At 43.1% G+C, this 20,671-nt stretch overlaps 2 long non-coding RNA genes across 3 annotated transcripts in view; one reads left to right on the forward strand and one right to left on the reverse strand.

Annotated features, from left to right (window-relative positions):
* Positions 1-15,415, forward strand: part of LOC121829343 (uncharacterized) — a 31,679-nt gene extending 16,264 nt beyond the window's left edge. For both annotated transcript variants that reach the window (XR_013051170.1, XR_013051169.1), the window contains 4 exons: positions 439-562; positions 3,670-3,776; positions 11,451-11,558; positions 14,889-15,415. This is a non-coding gene — a long non-coding RNA (uncharacterized LOC121829343). The remainder of the gene's footprint in view (positions 1-438; positions 563-3,669; positions 3,777-11,450; positions 11,559-14,888) is intronic.
* On the reverse strand, positions 387-20,645 carry LOC143273249 (uncharacterized). Its single transcript, XR_013051168.1, has 4 exons — positions 20,263-20,645; positions 16,091-16,355; positions 2,800-3,148; positions 387-2,690 (listed from the first exon to the last, which is right to left on the reverse strand). It is a non-coding gene; the product is annotated as an uncharacterized LOC143273249 (long non-coding RNA).
* Between the last annotated feature and the right edge of the window lie 26 nt (positions 20,646-20,671).

Consider the following 20,671-nt stretch of genomic DNA (forward strand, 5'->3'; position numbering starts at 1 on the left):
CTAGACTCAGTTCCTATCCTTCAGACTCAGCCTCCAGCACCCAGATGCAGCCTCATCCTTTAGGTGAACAAAAATCTTGGCCTACAGTGGGCCATGTAATTGACCTCTACAGGTCATGCCATAAAGGGTATTGACCTCATGTCCCAGGACTAGGTGACTCTACTCCAAGGCCAGTTTCATAAAAAATATGTCTGGGCGACAGGTTTTAAAATGATCATATTATGGCGCACGCCTTTAATCCCAGCACTCGGGAGGCAGAGCCAGGCGGATCTCTGTGAGTTCGAGGCCAGCCTGGGCTACCAAGTGAGCTCCAGGAAAGGCGCAAAGCTACACAGAGAAACCCTGTCTCGAAAAACAAAAAAACAAAAAAACAAAAAAAAAAAATGATCATATTAGTGGACAATTACTTACTACAGCGAAGTTTCTCTCTTCTTCAAGCTGACACCAGGGAGGCACAGGTACCCAAGATGAATGACTTGGTCCCCATCGACACAGACACTTGTGCAGAGGGCCGAAGTTTGAGGCGAATGATACACTGGCTTTCGACTGCCACTCAAAACAGGTATTCCCTGTACTCTGCATTGGTTAGACTCAATTTTAAAAGAGCGGGAAAGCATTTAAAAACGAATTGAAATATGGATGAACAGGACTATCAATGACCTTTTAGCCGAGGTCTTCACCCTTTTAAACTGGGCACCACTTGTTTCTTAACTACGATGTCATTTATTAGCATCTTTTTTAAAAAAATTTAATCACATTTTAATTTATTTATTGTGTGGGGTTGGTAGATAGATAGGTGTGGGTGTTCACGCGCTACACCTGTAAAGATCAGAGGACCACTTGCGGGAGTCAGTTCTCACCATGCACCACATGGGCCCCAGGGATTGAACTCGGGTCTTCAGCCTTGGCAGCAGATGGCTTGTCCTTCAGCGTCTTACACGAAGGCATCTAAGATGTAGCCTCATAGGTAGTCCTTTGTGAAGGGCAGAGAAACTGCAAACTGCAAACTCACTCCAGCATTTTTCCTTCAGATCTCCCCAGCTAAGCTTGAGTGTGAAGAACCAGGAACATGGGCTATACTTAGGGGGACACCAGTACCCTAAAAAGACTAGAGACCATCCCCAGGACCTGGCTCAGTCCACTCACCCCAAAAGCCTCCTCTGTCTGTATGGAGAAGTGCCGTCTTCAGACCCCAGTGGGAGTTTTGCTTTCCTGGTACGCTTGTAAGTAATTTCTAGACAGCGTGCATATGCCCACACTGCCTACAAGCCCAAAGAATTGTCCCCTGTGCACCCCCCCCCATTAAACAGGCTCCAATTAGACACCACTTAATGGCACCTCCAATTTGACTGTCTGTCCAAGATTCCACAATGCATGGGAACTCTCCCTGAGATTTTTCCTGTTTTTCCCATCCTCAGAACAAGGAGGGGGGAATAATACATGATTGAAAACTAGCCACAAAATGTTAAAAAAAAATAAATTTGCAGTTGTGTTGCTTTGAAAACTTATTGCACAGCTGGGGGCATTTAAAGAGCTTAATTAACAAAGCCTTGGCCGCAATGTGCCCCTCTTCGGGAGGGGGAAAAATCACAGTTCAGATTTGTCCAATTAAATTATAGAAGAATTGGTGAATTCAAAAGAAGAGAGGGGGAGGCTGGGGGATGCACTTCCAATTTAAAAAGAAGATTTCGGTCTGATGGGAGACCTATAGTCTGATTAATTCGGTGCTAAGCTTTTCTGCACAGTTTCCACAAACTCATAGGCACTTAAGAATTTTTAACCAAATGTAATTATAGGTTTTGATAATCAGGCTTTGGTTAAATAGAGCCCCCTCTTTCCTATGAAAGCTGAGAGTGAACTGTCCCGTTGTAAAGGAGCTCCCTTAAACGCCATCATTCTTGCTTCCTGAGGAGACTGCACCTCAGCCCAGGATGATCCTGGAGCCTGGCAGCTTCCACAAAAACTCTCTTCACAGAAGTGCGCTAAAGATTGTATTGTACAACCACACCGACCGGCACACAGGGATCCCAAACTAGGTTGGACTCATTATCACTCTGACATTTTTCTTTTGATGCATAAAGAACTTAAAACATTTTCGTGGACCCCTAAAAGTATGATAGTTGCTATAATGCCTGTCTACCAGGTCAAATCAACCCACCCAGAATTTCACTATAAACCAAAAGATGGACATTTGACCGGCTGAGAACAGATTCCAAACGACAGTGCTGACAATGATATTCAAAGCGGTGTGACTGCTATCAGCCCATGCACTGTCCTCACACCACCATAACCTCAGCCCCCTGCCCACACCCCCACACCAAAACCAAAAAAAAAATGCTATGCTGACATCATGGGTCTAGAACAATTGGGAGTACAGTACGCACTCTTTTGGAATGACGAGTTTTCTGCCTCTCCTGGGGGGATGCTCAGCCAAAGACAAAAATGCGTAAGGCCGCAGAGAAAATTCATTTGTCTAATCTGGCCCCCCTACTGTGGAATTTTCAATTATATATATCTAATTATGGCTGTCAGTTGATGGATTCAGAAAAGACGTGTTGGTCCCCCCTCCCTTTTTTGTCTTTTCGTCATCTCTTCTGTTAGAATGATTATAGCACACTTACACAACTAATTGCCTTACTGCTGATTACTGATACAATTATGCAGACCCGGCTCCTTGTGTGAACAACCATCTGCAGAGGAAAAAAAGTGACACTATTCAAAAACTATCCATAATTTAACCAATGTTATTCCAACGCACTGAGCCCAGACAATCGTCTGGCCTTCATATTTCATACCCACCCTGGCAAGAGGAGGTTGGGTTTTGTGCGCCCAATTCACCTCTTTAGACACACTGTGAATCGGGGAGAAAGAGCGGAGAAGAAAGTGCTTCAAATGGCAGCCCATAGTGGGGAACTGAAGCGTGCTTAACGTCCATTCCTCCTTTGGGTAATTTTTCTTCAAATTTTATACCACTTGGCAATTTTTTGTTTCCTTTCAAACTGCTGAGAAAGTGCAGATGTTTCAACTCCCCGAAGTGGGCTTGGACTTGCTGGGTCTTTTTTCCCCCTTCTTAAAAAAATTTTTTTTTCTGAATTGTTTCCCCCAATGCTGTTTTCTCCTTTTTCTTTTTTTTCCACCCAGAGTGTTTCTGGAGAGAGAGAGAAAAGTGTTTTAATAGAATAGGAGGAAGTGGCTGACATATGACATTTCAATAGTTTCTTTTGTTCTCTAAGTCAAAATGTGCGGGGACACCCAACTCTGAGGCCTCAGGGGCCACTGGGAAGGAACAGGTGGGCTGGATGAGGTGCTGTCTGCCCCTAGGGACAAAGAAGTCACTTGGTCTTTCCCAGCATGCAAAGTGAGAACAGCTCTGTTGCTAAGGGGAGGAAGGGAGGGAGGGAGAGAGGGAGGGAAGAAGGAAGGAAGGAAGGAAGGAAGGGAGGAAGGAAGGAAGGAAGGAAGGAAGGAAGGAAGGAAGGAAGGAAGGAAGGAAGGAAGGAAGGAAGGAAGGAAGGAAAAGGTAGTTACAGGGAAGGAAAGTTGAAAGGTTCTCCCCTAGCTGAAAATGGAGACACGAAGTGGCCAGGGCTGAGGAAGGCACACACCTAAGGCATCAGAGTGCAGGCTGTCTAATTTAAATATGCATAAAATGGCTTCCTAATAATGCAGGCAAGATCCTGGACCTTAAAGAGAGTTGTTGAAGAAGACATCCTTCCAGAGGGCAGATGTTCTAATACATCATGGTTGGTTTTTCATGGGATGAGTGCAGAAAAAAGGTAAATAGAAACTTTGTTGATGGGATAGATGTGACCTAAAATTGCACACAGCAAAGTATTTGTGAGCATGGGTCCTTTTCCTTATGCTTGGCTTCAGGCAAAGGCAAAGGGGATCATTGATGACATCAGAGATTAGGACTTTCCAGATACTCACCTGAGTAAACTGAGATGGTCAACCTGTTGAGTCAAGGTGCCAGGAATTACTGGGAAGGATTGGATGAGGAATCCAGTAGGAGCCCTTGAGGACCAAGACTGACTGCCAAGACTCTTGCTGGTTCTGTCCTAATGTGCCTCTATCCCATTGGGAAGGCCCTTAGATCCTCAACTAGAGGCTCCTTCCCAAGAAAAGTCAGGACTAACCTCAACTCCAGCTCCTACATTGTCTTCTTCCCTCCCGGTACAAGCCCAGGTCACCTAGCTTTGTCCAGACATTCCTGAGAAGGGGATTTCCTATCTTAGCTAGGGAAGCGGTTCTCATGATGTGTTGGTGTTTCTGTGAATCAGAAGAAGTGAAATGTGCTGGAAGTCATCTCTCTACCCAATGTAGAGCCACTTGTCAGCTGGTTTTGCTGTGGTTTGGTTTGTCTTTGCCATCTCAGTCCAAAGGGAAGAAGTTAGAGCCCGTCTCTTGGCCCTGCATGTTCTCCTACTGCTGATCTGACAGGTCCAGGCCTTTGCCCCAACCACTGAGCTTAGCAACACTTACCCCCCACCACCACCGCTTTCCCTGTACAATCAACACCCACTCAGCCATCTGTCCATCCAGTGTCAAATCAATTACTATGTATCTGACATTGGAGCAAGCACAAAAATAAAAAGAAATAACAGATTCTATTCTTAGTTTGAAGATGTTGTGGCCTTGTGGAAATAAAAACCATAAGTGCATCAATACTCGATATTAAATAATGCAGCAGCTAGGCTCAGAGGGCTAAATGATATGATACGGTTTACTGAACATCTCTACATTTCAGCTCCATTTCAACTGTGAGCATACTATGTCTTGCTTAAGCCTCATGACGATCTCATGAGATAGACACACTTTCCTTATTTTATGCATACATAAACAGGCACCGCATCCATGTCCACCATAGGAGTCATCTCTTAAAGCCCCATAGTCCATCGCTAGACTTTATGTTCTTACGCAGAACTCCATCCCCTGCTAGAGAGACTTGCTGATGAAGGTGTAACTCTGAAGAGTTGAACATGTTTATTTACCACAAGGGAATCTCTACACTGGGCCTGAAAACGTGGTTAGTTCACCAGAAGGAGAGGGTAAGAACAGTGCAGATAGCTGGAAGGCTGAGTGTGTGTCCACCAAGAGTGATTCAGTGAGCCTGGCGTAATGTGCCTGTGTGTGTGTGTGTGTGTGTGTGTGTGTGTGTGTGTGCATAAGAGACAGAGACAGAGACAGAGAGACAGAGAGAGGGGGAGGCAGGGGAAGAGAGGGGAAGACGGAGGGAAGGAGGGAGAGAGGGAGGGAGGGAGGGAGGGAGGGAGGGAGGGAGGGAGGGAGGGAGGGAGGGAGGGAGGGAGGGAGGGAGAGGGAGATTAGGAGGCAATAATAACAATAGCTCCTGCAAATTCCTGTCTGCCTTTTCTCCTACCTGCCATGGCTGACCCTTCTTCACCCCTGCAAGTCTTACATCCCTAGGAGGTATTATCATCCTCAGGCTCAAACTCCTTTAATGACTCACATAGATCACACAACTAAGTGATCTAAGTCAACAAAATAGGAAGGGTCCCCACCTCAAGATCCACCAAATCTGTGAACTGTTGGAGCATATGAAGAGGACGAACCTACAGATCCAAAACAGCAGGATCTCCATGACACAGGTCAACAACAGGCTGTCCAAGAGGAGCCCCAGGGAGAGCCCATTATCGGTGGTGGAGCAGAAGGCAGAGGCTCAAGCCAGACTAGTGACTTGTGGCAACGAACACCTGCAAGTACAGAAGTATGGACTAAAGGGTAGAAGTGTGACTCAATGAGTCGCACTACAGCTTCCACGACAAGATTTTTCTCTTTTTTGTTTGTTTTTTGTTTTTGTTTTTATTTTTGTTTTGTTTTGTTTCTTTATTTTGTTTGTTTTTTTATTGTTCTTTTAAATTTGGTTTTGTTTTGTGGGGGAAGTTGCAGGGGCAGAGGGAGGACTTTAAAGGGACAGGGAGATAAGTAGGTTGGAATGCATGATGTGAAATCCACAAAGAATCAATAAAGTAAAATAAAAAAAAAAATAGAAAGGGTCTAATCCCCAAGCCTGAGTACTTCATGAGGTGAAAAACATGGGCTCTGAAACCAGATCCCCTGGGATAAAATGCCAAGTCTGGCCCCACCTAAATATGTGGCTTTGGCCAGTTACTAAACCTCACCATGCCTCAGTTTCTGTATCTGAATGTAATAATCCCCTCATTCTCTTTACCTGAGTTTTTGTGCTGTTTGTTTGGGGGTTTTCCTTCAGGTTCATTGTTATTATAGTGGTTAATCTAGGGACCATTTGTCACCTCTAAGAGCTGTTTAAAGCAAAAGGTAAAGAGATAAGGAAAAGAATCCAAAGTGGGGTGACAGAGAAGTTGTCAGTTCCACTGATTGGTCCAAACCCCAGCAGTAGAAAAGGGCCAGACTTCACCAAATGTTTTATCAACTCCAAGAAGCCACAAGGTTCTCTCACGATTCCAAAACAATTCACAGGCCCTCCTCTGAGCATCCAGAGAGCAACTCTGGGGCATTCTGACCTCAGCCCAGGGATGATGTGATGTGTCTTTGTGCCAGTCCTCATCCTCGGGCTCCAGCAGGCAAACATTGCCTTATGAGGCAGCCTGTGTCTGTCTACCAAGAGTGGTTCAGTGAGCCTGGCATAGTGTGTGTGTGTGTGTGTGTGTGTGTGTGTGTGTGCTGCCTCGTTCTGCACTTCCTGGTCCATGCAGTCCCCAGGCTTCACATTCTCAAGTCTCCCTGATTCAAATTTACTGATTTTGCCAGGTCACACAAGTTCTCCAAACTCCAAATGCAAGTATGGTGTCTCAAGCCATGGGGACTTACTCTGTGTGTATACAGCAGAAGTACAATGTGAGGATGTCTGGATTTTCACCCTGAAAGAATGTCTATCAAATGCCGCATACTATTATTCTATCAGCACAGTCTACTGATCAAATCAAGACAGTTGGATGTACCCTGTATAGCTCATAAAAAAGATCCCTGGGTCTTACAAAGAATGAGGGAAAGTATCTTGTGTGCTTAGCAACATCTTGTTTCTGAGTCAAGCACAACATGATGCTCCTACATAGAGGGAAAAAACCATCTTGGTTTAGGTTCCTCCAAAAGCAACCAAGATGACTGGTCCGGGTGCAGGTATTTTATCAGAGAGGTGCAGAAGTGTCTGCAAAGAACTAGGGAAACAAGCCTGGGAAGGGACAGCTGCCAGTGCATGGTGTTTTGTATACCCTCTACCATCACTGGCTCAGTGCTGGGAGGCAATGCCAAGGAATGGGGAAACGCCGATCTCAGGATGATCCCACCCAAGGAGTTTGGGAGAAAGGTATTGATACATCATCTTCAGTTATTGTTTTCAACCTGCTTCTGAAAACCGTTGATTTCCTATCACTTTGAGTCTACTTCACATCAAGAGGACTTTTAGGGGTATTGGAGAAAGCCTTCAAGCATGGAGAAGTAAAGAGGGTTACTTGGAGGGAATTGAAACTACCTCAAGGAGGAGATGAACATGCAAGGTGTTTCCCCATCTCTTCTCCAAATGTGATGGGTAATCCCAGTTGCCAACTTGAGGAGCTCTAGAATCATCTGCGAGTTGACTTTTGGCATACATATTGGGGATCATCATGGCTACAGCAGTTGGAATGGGAAGACCTATCCACTATAGGTGGAACAATTCCCTGGATTGGAATTCTGGACTGTATAAAAAGGACAAAATGGGCTGAACACAGAACTATCACTGTTTCTTAACTGTGGATATAATATGACCAACGACTTCAAGTCTCTGCTACTGTGACTTCCGATAGATTACAACCTGAAATTAGGAGCCAGAACAAACCCTTCCCCCGTAAAGTTATTTTGCTGGGGCGTTTTGTCACAGCAACAGAAAAGATAACTAATACACCGATGGAAGAAATTCACTGGATTTATTTATCCAAAGGAGAGTTGTCTCAATATCCTTGTATCGTGTAAGTAATAGCAATTATTTATTCATATTAAAGATTTACTAATAGATACAACATTTAAAGATGTTGGCACAATTTAATCAACTTGCTGGATATTATTAGTAAAACAAAAGAAATTTAAAAATGACAACTAAGCTATGTCTCGAATATTCTTTGTGAAATTTTGTCTTATATAATTGCAAATGCATGTTCACAGAAGGGTGTGAAGAGGTATATTAAATGGCTCATTTTGCAGCAAATATTTTAAAATTTTTTTAAGAAGGAACTAAACAAAGTGCCTACCAGTGGGGGACTGGTTAAACTAAGGCTTTGGAATCCTGCTTCAGTTATTGTAAAGAATCTTATATTATGAAGAATTGGAAGGGCCCTTCTATAATGTGATTCCCATTTACACAAAATTTGAGTCTATATGATATAAAAAGGTACTGTTATAAATAACAGCATTTAAAAATGTATACCCATGATCATGAAGGAAATATAGCAAAGTGTAATAAAGGCTTCTTTATCATTAGGGTCTAGAAAACAGAGGGAGATATCCCCGTTATAACCAATGTGTTGCTTAAATCATTCACTGTGAACATGTAGCCTTAGATTATTTGTATAATTTAAAGTATAAATAACAGCTGACATCTTTTCACTAATCAAGAAAGATGTTTAAGAAAGCCAACAAAGCTGAAAGAACAAAAATTTCATAGCTATCTGAGCTGTTGATTTGTGAGAAACTGGCAGCTACCTTCACATCTCCTGAGGATATCATTAGAGCACCCAGTAATGTTGATACCTATTTCTCAAGAAAATGTTGAAATAGTCTCAGGATGCCTGTTTGAAAGACAATGTGTTATATATGATTTAGAAAAATGGCCACAAATAAAGGGCAAAAGTATTGTGCAACCATAAAGGACTTGATACAGGGTGGACTATGGGTCCAGTGTGTGTAAGGTCACTTGTACCAACTAGGCATTGACGAGCCAGGCCAGGTAAAGGAGGGGTCAGGGAGTGACCTAAGCTGCAGATTCAACTGTTGGTTAATGCTTAGCTAGCCTGGGAGAGGAGAAAGAGGAGGCAGGCTTATAGGCATCTGATTTCCATGACACAAATATTCACTTTGAGGCTGCCATGAGGCCATTGTGATGTGGGACCGAGAATCGATTCTCAGAGGCAGTGCCATCCTGTCATGTTTCCTCCGTGGAGTCGGTCGAGGCGTACTTACCCAGGAACAAGCAGGCAGAGCCCTAGGAGGTGGTTATGTATGGTTATCTTTGAACACAGAATTTGTTCAACTGTGCCACGTGAATTTCGGTCACAGTTGTGTTTTCAAGCCCCATTCTGACCATCCGATCCCTGATGCTTGAGTACACACTGCCTGTAAGAACTCAGAGATGTCTATCTGAAGCACTTCCTCCGAGGATACTTCAAAAAAGGAGCCAAGTAGATGCTAATCAGAATTAGAGATAACACCGTGTTTGGCTCTAGAAATATAAACAGACAGACTGTGTTTTTGCTGCAGCCTGACACAAGTTTTGGTGGGGAGACTTGCTGCCTCATTCCTCATACAACATGTAAAAGAAAAAGAGGGAGGGGCATGGCCTCCCTGCCAGCCAGAGAGAGGCTACACGTCTGAAGCTTGTATTGCATGGAAATTCAAACTCTAGCAGACCTAAAATGCCCTGTCCCAACATGCTCCAGAAGTTGGGATATTCTCTAATGAGTAAACAGAGGGCAACTGCTGTTCTTTTGAATGCATTTGAATATCTTTTCCTTTCTTGTTTTTTGTTTTGTTTTGTTTTGTTTTGTTTTGTTTTGTTTTGTTTTGTCTTTTAATAATGAGACTATTTTTCTCAGGTCCCCTGGTTTCTCTGCTCCATGCTTGCTGCATGTCCATAAGCATTTTTATAGTAAAGTTCTATGCTTGGACATACAAAAATGAGGATGCTTATAAAAAGCAACCAACCCTAATATGGTTACCACCCTTTGTTTGTAAAAGAGGATGCTGGGCTTCCAGCGGTGAGGGATCCAGTTAAGTGCAAAAGTAGGTGAATTTTTTTGTTGCGAATTTTTTATGCAGTTAAAATATAACTGATTGTAAGTGAGGAGAGAACGCAGGAAGGGGAAGGAGTGAGATCCCAGCACCTGGGGCATTCTCGGAGTCTGATAAATGCCAGATTTACTGCCAAAGTGAGATTGATAAATACTAACTAAATCACAGCCATGCTTGGGGGCAACTCGTTTATTTTTCCACCCCCCAAAAGGAACACAAAACATGGAACAAATGTCAGGCATGACCAAACCTGAAGAATCTTACTCTTCCATCCTGCTGCTAGCTGAATGCCTTGTGATTTAGGCAGACTGTGGGGGAAGCCTGGGGGCTGGAGGGCTGGGAAGGGAATGGACCAGGGCTTAATCTGGCCAGGGTTCTGGGCAGAAGGCACTACCAGGGCCAGTTTAGCCCAGGCTTTCATGAATAAACACTCTAATTGGAGACACCATGGCTAATGCACCTGACTTCTTTCACAGGAAGGCTGGATCATGATTTGCTAATTGGATATTCCTGGGGTGGTGGAGGTGCCCTTGCTGGCCCTGAAGGATTACTAGTTAATGAAGTTTTAGAAGTCCCCAGTGCAGACTGATAGAGCTACGTTAAAAGGGAAGCAGAGCACATTGTCCATCCTGGAGTGTCATGGACAAGGAAGTGTCCGGCATGGCGTATTGTGGCACCAATCACCATGACCAGCACTGACTTCTTGAGCTGGATCCCTCCCCTGTGATGGCCCAGAACTGTCCATCCCTTCCCTGCTGGAGTGCTTGGCCCAGGAGACGAAGAAGCATCCTCTCTCCAGACCTTGATACTGGCATTTGGGACTCCTCCTTAGAACATGGGTGAAATGGCATGGGGAAGTCTTCATGGAGGACAGAAAAGGATGCTCTAAGATCTCTGGACTTGATTTGGAGACATAATACCACCATTTTTTCAAAGCACGTACAAATATGAGAGAAAGGATGCTTCTAATCTGTTCTTGTGCAGGAGGAGGATGGCAGTAACCAAGAACAGAGCCACTGAGGACGAGCAGAAGGCCGCTGATGTCTCAGTGGGTGCACTCTAACTAGAAAGTGTCTAGAATCAGGGCTACAGGGAAAGTCCTGGGCTTTTCCCTTGGGTGACTAAAGGAAGGTAGTTTGAGAAAGGGGCACAATAGAACAAAACTAAGTCAGAAGTCCGTCTTCAACCAAACCTCAGGTAAATTCCTTAGTGTCCTCTCCTTAAAATAAAAAATTAAAAAAATAATAAAAATAAAAAGATATCCTGTAAGGCAAACACTCACCTTTTCGGCCAGAGTGCATCATGTCCTAGTAAACATCCAAGTTCTCTTTCTGAGAGAAGGCAAAACAAAATGTCTTTCTGATGAATTGTATGCATACTCCAATACATCCTCCATCATCTGATGAGGTGTGTGCATTAGCAGTGACTCTGCTTAGAGAGCCCTGACCACCATCTTCTTTTTAAAGGGTATCCAGCCTTGCTAAATTATGGTTCCACTCATGCATGAGAAGGTCTTGAGGGAATTCCTCCTAATGACAGAGGAGAGTGGTTCTCACTCAAAGAAGCCACCTAAGGTAAGATAATTGCTCCTTCCATTTCCCAGCATTTACTGGCACACAGATAGCTGAGAGCTGACATAAGGATGCAAAATTTCATTTCGAGATGTTAACTATTTGCTGGGCTCTTTTTATGTGTTTCTGCCTGCATCCCGAGAACCTAGTACAAGTGCTATCGTTGCCTCCATTTACAGATGGGAAAACTGACTTGTTTAGTACCCATGGTCACATCTGACTGAGGCAGTCATGGAAATCATTGGCTTTCTCTATTGTACTCTTGCCTAAACTTTACCCTATTGTTTATATTATTTACTATGAAATATATATATATATTTCCTAAAGACAACCAAGAAGATAGGTGGTACTTGAATTTGAATGTATGTGGAATATCCCTTTACACTGTGTAAATATGTGTCACTGTGACTGGGTTAATAAAGAAGCTGACTGGTCAATAGCTGGACAGGATAAATTACGTGGGAGAACCACACTAAGGACACTGAGAAGAAGAAGGGCAGAGTCAGAGGAGTCACCAGTGAGACATAGAGAGGAAACAGGAGGTACAAGATGAAAGAAAGGTAACACCACATGGCAGAATGTAGATTAATAGAAATGGGTTAATTTAAGTTGTAAGAGCTAGTAATAAGCCTGAGCTATTGGCCGAGGCTTTATAATTAATATTAAGCCTCTGTGTAGGTTATTTGGGAGTTGGCAAGAGGGAAAGAAAAGTCTGCCTATAAATGTAGGAAAGGAATTTGTTTTGTAGCAATAACAAGAACAGATTTCTAACAAAGGATACAGTTGTAATACAAATGGAAACACTTTTTTTTAATTGGTGGACTTTGTGAATATTTTTTGATATAAAGAAATAGTTAGTTATTTCTTTGAAAACTGAAATAGCCAGATTATCATCCAAGAATCTTGCTGATGATCACAGAAACATGCTTAAGTTCTCAAACACTGATTTTCCTACCTGTAAAAAAACAATCTATTGGACAGGGAGTCTTAAATTCCCTCACGTCCCCATGTTGTTGTACCAAGAATCCCATATGTTTGCTCCCAGAATGGCATTTCTGCCAGTTCTAAATGAACTTGTTATAGAAGAAAAAAATCTAGATTTCTTTAAAGACTCAAGTATACAATGAGATATGCCCTGCCTCTGCCTCTGCCTCTGCCTCTCGATGTGTGTGCCTGTCTCTGTCTCCTTGGGTTATTTCTCCTGGCATCCTTGGTACGACTCATTTCTGGCTTACCTGTTGTCCATGAATTGATGCGTCTTGCAGTTTAACAACTGTTCCACAGTGTAACACACTGTAGCAACCAGTGTCTCCTACTTGATCACACAGCATCTAAAGTGTTGGGCTTGCATCCCAATAGAGGTGCGTTTATTTCACTGTTATGTTCATTAAGCAAAGTACACAAATACAAAACTAGAAGTTAAAAAGTAAAAATCTGCTCTTATGTCTTAATGAGCCATATGAATCCAACCTGCCTTTTCTGGGAGGCATATAGTATCTAGGTAGTGGTGGCCTTGGTTACTTTGGGTTTCTAGGTCAGGCATTTATTTCAGAATGAACATTTACTAAACAAAAGGGTCTGCAGCCCAAGGGCTTAGAGACAAGCAGTGAAAGATGGAAGGAAGACCTCAACTCTTTGAGGAGGACCAGACATGTATGGGAACCTCCCAATAGCTAATACCAGTTTGGGTAGTTATAATACCAATATTCTGCCAGTTTCTTTTCCTGGTCCTAAAATCTGGAGGAACTCTTTTGAACCTTATCAAAACCCAAATCCCTCAGGGAAGTGCTGCATTAAACCGGATTAGCTCTTTTCGCCAGAGTATAAATCTAACAGGTGTAGATAATGGCAGAGACCAGGGAAACCTGTCAGAAGATCAAAAGAAACAAAGAAACTACAAAAGAGCAAGGCTCTGAGACTGGGGTCCCCAGATCTGGTCCTGGTCTACATTTGACCTTCATCCCTGCTAGCTTTGATTAGAAACAGAAGCACTCATCCCCAAAGGAGCACTTTGCCTATGCAGCTCTGAGCAGTGTTGAGGTCCCTGGACCTAATAGCCTATTTAGGGGGCATCTAAGCCTGGATTTCCCAATTTCCTCCAGAATATCTCCCTAGACCTCCTTAACACCTGGAAGTCCTGCCTTGCTGTCATTTCTAAGGACCATCACTGACGACTGAGCCTTGCTAAAGGAGAGACACATGAATATACGCTAACCGACAGATAAAAATGGGTCTCATGGTGGAGCAATGAGGGTGTTGGGAGATAACTCGAGGAGTTGGGGACAGGGAGGAGAGATAAAAAAAAAAAGAGAGAGAGAGAGAAAGCCAGAGACCCAGGGAGACAGAACCAACGAGGAACTTGTCCAGTTCAAAGTGAAGGGACACTTTGAATGAGAGAAAAGTGGGCAGAAAGTATACCCCTATTGGTCCAAACTTAAGCTGAGGTTCAATATGAGTGCTATGGGATTCAACAAACTCATTAGCCCAGACTCAGCCTTGGCACTATCAAAAGGCATTTGCTGTATGGCAAACCTTGATAATGCATAGAAAATATGATGAAACGCCTATGAGGTGGGGACTGTCGTGCTTATCCCAAACTTATAAACGGGGAAACAGAGTCACATGGGTGATAAAGCCATTGCCCAATGTCACAGATGGTAGGAGGCAGATCTTGGGGCAGGGGCTTGGGTAGTATGTCTTCAGAGCATGTCACCTGCTCACAAGGACACTGTGTACCTGCTCTGGAGGATCCTCACCGAAACACCCAAGAGAGAAGGGACAGGGCTTGCTAATCAGATGGAAAATGCTTTTAGCTCAAGTGCCTGCTTACTTCGGTTGCCTTGGATTTAGTGTTCATTTGGGAAACAGAATTTTGATCTCTTGGCCATCTTGTCCTTCCCTTCCGGGCACTAAGTATGTTTCCTTCCCAAGGATTCTGTGACACGTGGGTTAACCACCATAGCTTATGTTATGGACATGTTTTAAATGGAGTCTAAAAATCAGCTTGGCAGAAACAAGTAATATCAGAGATCTGTTCATTTAGAAGGCTAACAAGCAGACCCTCCAGAAATGCTGAGATTCATTATACATGGTAAATATTTGTTTAGGCAAATTTTCAATCGAAGATGGTTTGATTGATAGATAATTGTTTCCAATGTCAGCTAAATATGCTCAGCTGTCACTGCCAAATCATGAATTGATGTGTTATCTTTTAATGTTTTTTTTTCTTTCTCTCCCAAAAGAAAAAAGAAAAAAAAAGTGAACACTATTTTCTTCTATCAGTTCTTAAGCTAATTTATTTACTAAGGGAAAAATATTTGACACTTTTTTTAGTCAAGGGACTAAGGTTGTTAGAAGGTCCTGGAGTGGATCACGGATTGGATCTCCTAAGAACCCTCTCAGAACAGGAAGCTACTGAGGACCACCACCACCCGCTGAGCCCAGCCATCCTGCACCTACAGCCAGCTCTGGGGTCGTTTCCAGCACCTGGGCTTTTTCTCTTCTCCATAAACCTGGCCACTTGTCAAGTGAGATCGTCAAGAGGTGGGTTGCCCGTAGGTCTTCTCAATCGTGAGAAACTTCTAAATATGTACGTGCACGTGGTCACCAGGACAGAAGGCCAAAGAGATCAGGACTCGGGCACTAACGTCAGGAAAGCATCTTGAAGCTAAAATTTTAAAGTTAAGTTGACTTTTAATAAGAGAACAGGAAGCATAGGAGGACACATGCTTAGTGCTTCTCCATGAGTGACCGGCATGCAAAGGGAAGAGCAAACCCAGGGACCTGCTGCCTGGTTTCTTCCAGTTCTTTGGCCCACAGGCTCCTTTACAGATAATAAATACCATCTTATGGCCGATTAACACAGTGATCGCGACTTCACTTTACTCCTCATTCCAAGGAAAGTTAGTGGCCAGAATGAGCTGGGTGCAGGAAGTTAGGTTCTCCTAAAGGTAATTTGTTCAAACAGTTCTCTCGTTGTTTTTTGAAATAATAAGTTTTAAAAATCTATTGTTACAGAGTAATTGCTCATCAAATTTCTTTTTAAAAGTCAAAGCAATTTTAAAATTATAAAGAACTTCTCAGATGTGTCTAGGTAATTATGAGGCTGCATTTTACATAACTCTTAGACCTCAGCAGGCTACAAGGTCTCTTACAGTCTTTGCTCTGAAGGCAAAGATTTCATCAGTTATGTTTATTAGCAAACATCATGTGATGAAACGACATCATGTAGTTTGTCTGTCATTGCAAGCACATACATGTGGAAATTATCTACCAACTTTATGCAATCTGTACATCAGGAGGCCTCAAGACATGTTACAATCTTTATGTTAAAGCCCAAGATTCCACTGATTGAGCTCACAAACTACCATATGACACATTTTATAGAGAGAGTGTTCCCATGGCTGTACACACAGGCCTGTTGAAATGACCTATCAACTTCCTCTAGCGCCAGCTTTTAGGACACAGCTCACATTCTTTTCTCCGTTGAGGTTTCAAGGCTGCTGAAACTCCATGAAAGGTGGTTAGATACTCACAAGAGCAGACAAGCCCTGCTTTCAGTTACTCATCCCTTCTTGAAAAAGGGGAGTTGATTAAAGGCCACCAGGGAGCTAGACTCTCCAGGAAGACACTTGACAACGGTGGACAGCTTCCTCTGGAGCAAGACCATTCTAGATGATTCCACATGTCTTTCAATGTCATCCTGTTTCACAGAAGCTGTGTTAGGTGTGATGACGCACACCCATGGTCCTAGGCACTGCTAAGAAGGCTGAGGCAGGAAGATCACAAGTCCAGATCACCCTAGGAAACAAAACAAAGCCTTGTCTCCAAAATGAAGTTAAATATAAAATAAAGTTGTAAATATCTATGTGCCCACAAGAAACCTCAGTATCAGTAGGTTTCCCTCAAAGATTTAAATAAAGATCAATTTTAGTTTGGAGTGTTAGCATTCTGAGACTTCTGGAAACTTCCAAGAAGCTGGTGGTCATCTAATTGCTGCATCCCTAAGAGTCCAAGAAGAGGCCACACCTAACAGCAGAAAACGGTCTGGTTCCCTTTAAACATTACCTCTCCCATCCTTCCTCTCTCAACCCTCCTCCCCATACAGTTGCCGGCTGTGATCTGCTGCCTCTCAGCATGGAATAAAATACATTACTTATGCAGAGAATGTTTTAATGTAACAAAGCAAAGGAATAAAAATGCCTTACAACAGTTTTATTAAAAACAAATTCCCACAGTAAATACATATACACTCCGTTTCTGGGAGCCAAACAGCCAAGGACATGGCTGCTAAGTGCTCTGGGAAGTGCTTATAAATTACTTGAAATAAAAAACATTGTTGCCTGGACATCAGGGATGAAATGCTGCAGTTTGTAATAAATTAACAGAGAACTCTACTTCCCCTTCTCGAACAAAGCAGCCATTTGTCTGAATAACCCACATTCAGCTGTGAGTTATATTTTCACACTGCAACTGCATTCATTTGCAAATTATTCTGCAGTTTTAATGTTCGAGTTTGAAATACCTTGAGGACTGCAGAAGAAAGCCAAGTGGGAGACGGTCGGCCTGTACTTTCAAAACTGCCCTCAGTTCTGCTCCTCTTGTGGATTTTTTCCCCTTTCAAAGTTTTTTTTTTTCTATTAATATAAAGTTTCTTAAAAATACATTTTAAAAATAGAACATTACAATGTATTTGTGGATATTTATACCAGAGAGAAGTTTCTCTAGTACTCTGATTTTGGCCAGTACTCATTTTACATTTTTTAGACACTTCTTTCTATCACTACTTGAATTTAGTGACAGAATAATTTATAACTATCTTTGAGGTTTCCCTATTGTTTATAACTTTTGTCTGCAAGTCACATTTGGTTAGATTTTTTTTTCTCTCTCTCTCTTTCTCCTACTTTGACCAGGAGAAAGAGAGAAAAAAAAATCTCAAAAGAAAAGTCATTTCACTTCCCTTGAATTATTTTGATTATAAAACAAAAACTCTGCAAGAAAACTCTTTTCACAACCTGTTCAGTGAAAGAAAATGCACCGCTTTCCAGGTCCTGAAAGAAACTCGGATAGAAGCGGTTACAGATTCATTGGAGGTTTGAAGGTTATTTTCTTGGGGGGTGAGGGGGGCAGGCCCGGTTTCCTTGGGCCCTTACTGGCTTTTAGAACTCTGTTGCATTGTTTTAAATAAGGTCCTTCCTAGGCAACCCAGGGGATAAAAGTCATGTCTCCATTTCCAGGAGGCCATCTGAGGAGGAAAACTCTTCAGAAGCATGAAGCATGTTATTTTCCGAAAAGTGGCTCATAAAATATTTTTATAAAGTAGGAGTTGAAATCATTTAAAAATCACTCTCTTTTATAAATCTGTTTGGAGAAAGCTCTTTTGATCCCCTCTTTCTTCTGATCCTCATCTTTTATTTTGCTTAGAGGTAAACAACATTTGCTTCATTTAAACAACAGCGTTTGCCATTGTGGGTCTTAAATCCCTTCTCCAGTCACCCTATGGCGATTCGTCACGGGGAGGGGGGCTGTAAGGAGACTTTGCATCCAAGACTTTTATCACCCCCCCAGAAAATGTTTGTTGTTTTTTGCTTTGATTCCTTTTTTTAAAACTCCCTCCCACCCTCACCCCCACTCTGAGCTGCGGGGGAGATTGTTTTTAGGACATTTCAAAGCCTTTTGTGACAAGGGAAACCAAAGTCCTTCTTCAGAGAATAAGAAATGCTTGATTACATGCCCTGCAAAACGGGAGATATTTCCAATTCCCTTTTAATTAAGATGTCTAAATAGCCATTGCTTTGGAGACCAAGATTTCCAAACAGTTTAAAAAGAGGAAAGCTGAATTTCGATGGACAGTCTTCCTCATTGACCCTTGAGGAAGGGGCCTGTCACTTATCAGGCCCTGGGGGGGGGGGGACCATCCCAACTTCAGACGTGTCATATAGGAAGGGACACAGGAAAGAGCAGCTGCAGAGGTGGCCCCAGGACTCGGGGCTTTTATGACACCATCCACTGCCAACAGGAGAAAATGGCTTCTCTGGTGAGCTGGGTCATGCATACAAACCACTACACCTCTGGTTTGTTTTGTGTTCTTTTTCTTTCTTTCTTTTTTTTTTTAATGACTCAATAGTGACTGGTTTGATTCTCTGACCATCCAAACCTGATTAAGAGCATTTGCTTAGGCCCTAAGGATGTCCTAGCTGGCCACCCATCTGGTGTTAGGCTCCCGTCCATGAAAATCTCCCAGCTTAGCCCTGAATATTCTTTCTAAAGACGCTTAAGTAAAAGGGCTGACATTAGCATATGTTCCCCCCAAGTGTCCTGTTGAACTTTTTGCTGGGCATTACCCTACCACGGGCTTTCTGGATGCTATCCAATGAGAGATTGGCTTGGAACTGTAAAATTAGCCATCTGCCTATTAAAAATGTAACCAGCTGCATCGGATGAAACACAGTGACTATTGAAATGCACTCATCCGGGAGAGAACTCTCGTCCCCTGCTTGGACATTTTTCCAATCTACTGCTGGACCGAGACACTCCAGCGAAGAGCCTTCCGACCTTGTTTAGAGGAGAACAGCCCAACTCTGGAGAATGGAGAAGACTTGCCGGTTTGTTTTGTTGCTAAAATTCTGGCATTTCTCAGGGCTGACTTGATCTCTAAGTATAGAATTCTCTATTGCCCTACTACTTGCTTAAAGCACCTCCCTGCTTTAGAAAAATTAAAATATAAAAGTGGGCAGACTCCAAGCTTTCTTCTGTCTGCGCCGATACTCTGTTCTTGGCTTGGACACTACTGATGAACTTTAATTGCACACCTAAAATAGTCCCCTGAAGCGCACAACACCTTAAAATGGAGAGCTAGGGATGTAGTTATTCCAGGCCAAGAACTACATCTCAGTAGATATTAGACATTCTGTATTTACTACCAGGCCTGTTTATTAAAAATGAGAACTTTCAATTGCTTGTGCTATTTTTTTTCTAAAGCCTAATGGAGCATTAAAAAATAATTCATTAACTAATTAACAAAACTGTTTATTTACAGTATAGAAAATGTTTCTATCAGGCAAATAACACACCATAACACAGCGCTGTGTTGACAGTAAAACATCTGCAGCTTCATTTAGTGCATTTACTAAATGACGAGGGGGAAATCAAAGGATGTTTAAATAGCTACTTCTCGGCCTGCGAGTTTTGTTTCTCTGCGGAGGTCAGAGGCTCCGAGGAAAGATGCCCCTTGGGGAGCTTGAGCCACATTCAGAGGCTCCCAGCACAAACACCCCCAGACAGTGATGGAGGGCCAGTGCTGCCCGCACAGCGCATGCTGTGGACCCGGCCTCAGTGAACACAGAGGGGCCAGACAGGGCGAGCGGAAGCCCCGGGGAGCTCCTCGGGTTAAACGGCATGAAGCCGTCTTTTTGCAGGTTAGTCAGTTAAATGTTAACAGCTTCTTTATATTCAGTCTAAAATTTCCCATTCGGGTCTCCTCCCTCCCTCCCTTCCTCCCTCCCTCTCTCCCTTCTATCCTTCCTTCTCTCTCTCCTATCCCTTCTCTATGTCTGTTTCTCTGTCAATATGCGTCTCTTTCACTCTGCTGGTGGGCAGGATTATTTTTCATCAAACAAAAATGATTAGGCCCCAAATAAGTATATTTTATTCCACTTGCTTCCTGGTCACCCTCTGGGAAGACATAACCCCACCCTCACCTCCTTACCCCCTCCTGGATCCTTCCTCAGCTTGTGCCTCCAACTCCTCCAAGGGCCAAGAGTTTCTGTTTGTCTGTAGGTTTGTTTGTCTTCTTGCCACTCCCAAGACATTATGGGATGGCCTAACAAACAAGAACAGCAATGACACCTGCGAATGTGACCCTTGGAGAATTTGCCCTTGGTCCGTTTATATCTAAAAATGTTCCGAGTTCAGGAAGTGTACAGTGAATTGTAAAAAGTCAGTTTTCCCTTTAACACCAGTGCCGGCTGGGTGTCTGTCCCCATCGAGGTGTGGCTGGAATAAAATGTCCCGGTTTAACTCAGGCATGCTGCTCACAGCAGAGCCCTGGATGGCAATCTTTATGAAGTGTGTGCAAGTTTTGACTGCATAGTGCACGCACAAAATCTTCTACACAG

The sequence above is a fragment of the Peromyscus maniculatus genome, chromosome 5 (assembly GCF_049852395.1).
Source record: "Peromyscus maniculatus bairdii isolate BWxNUB_F1_BW_parent chromosome 5, HU_Pman_BW_mat_3.1, whole genome shotgun sequence".
In the NCBI taxonomy this organism is placed as follows: domain Eukaryota; kingdom Metazoa; phylum Chordata; class Mammalia; order Rodentia; family Cricetidae; genus Peromyscus; species Peromyscus maniculatus.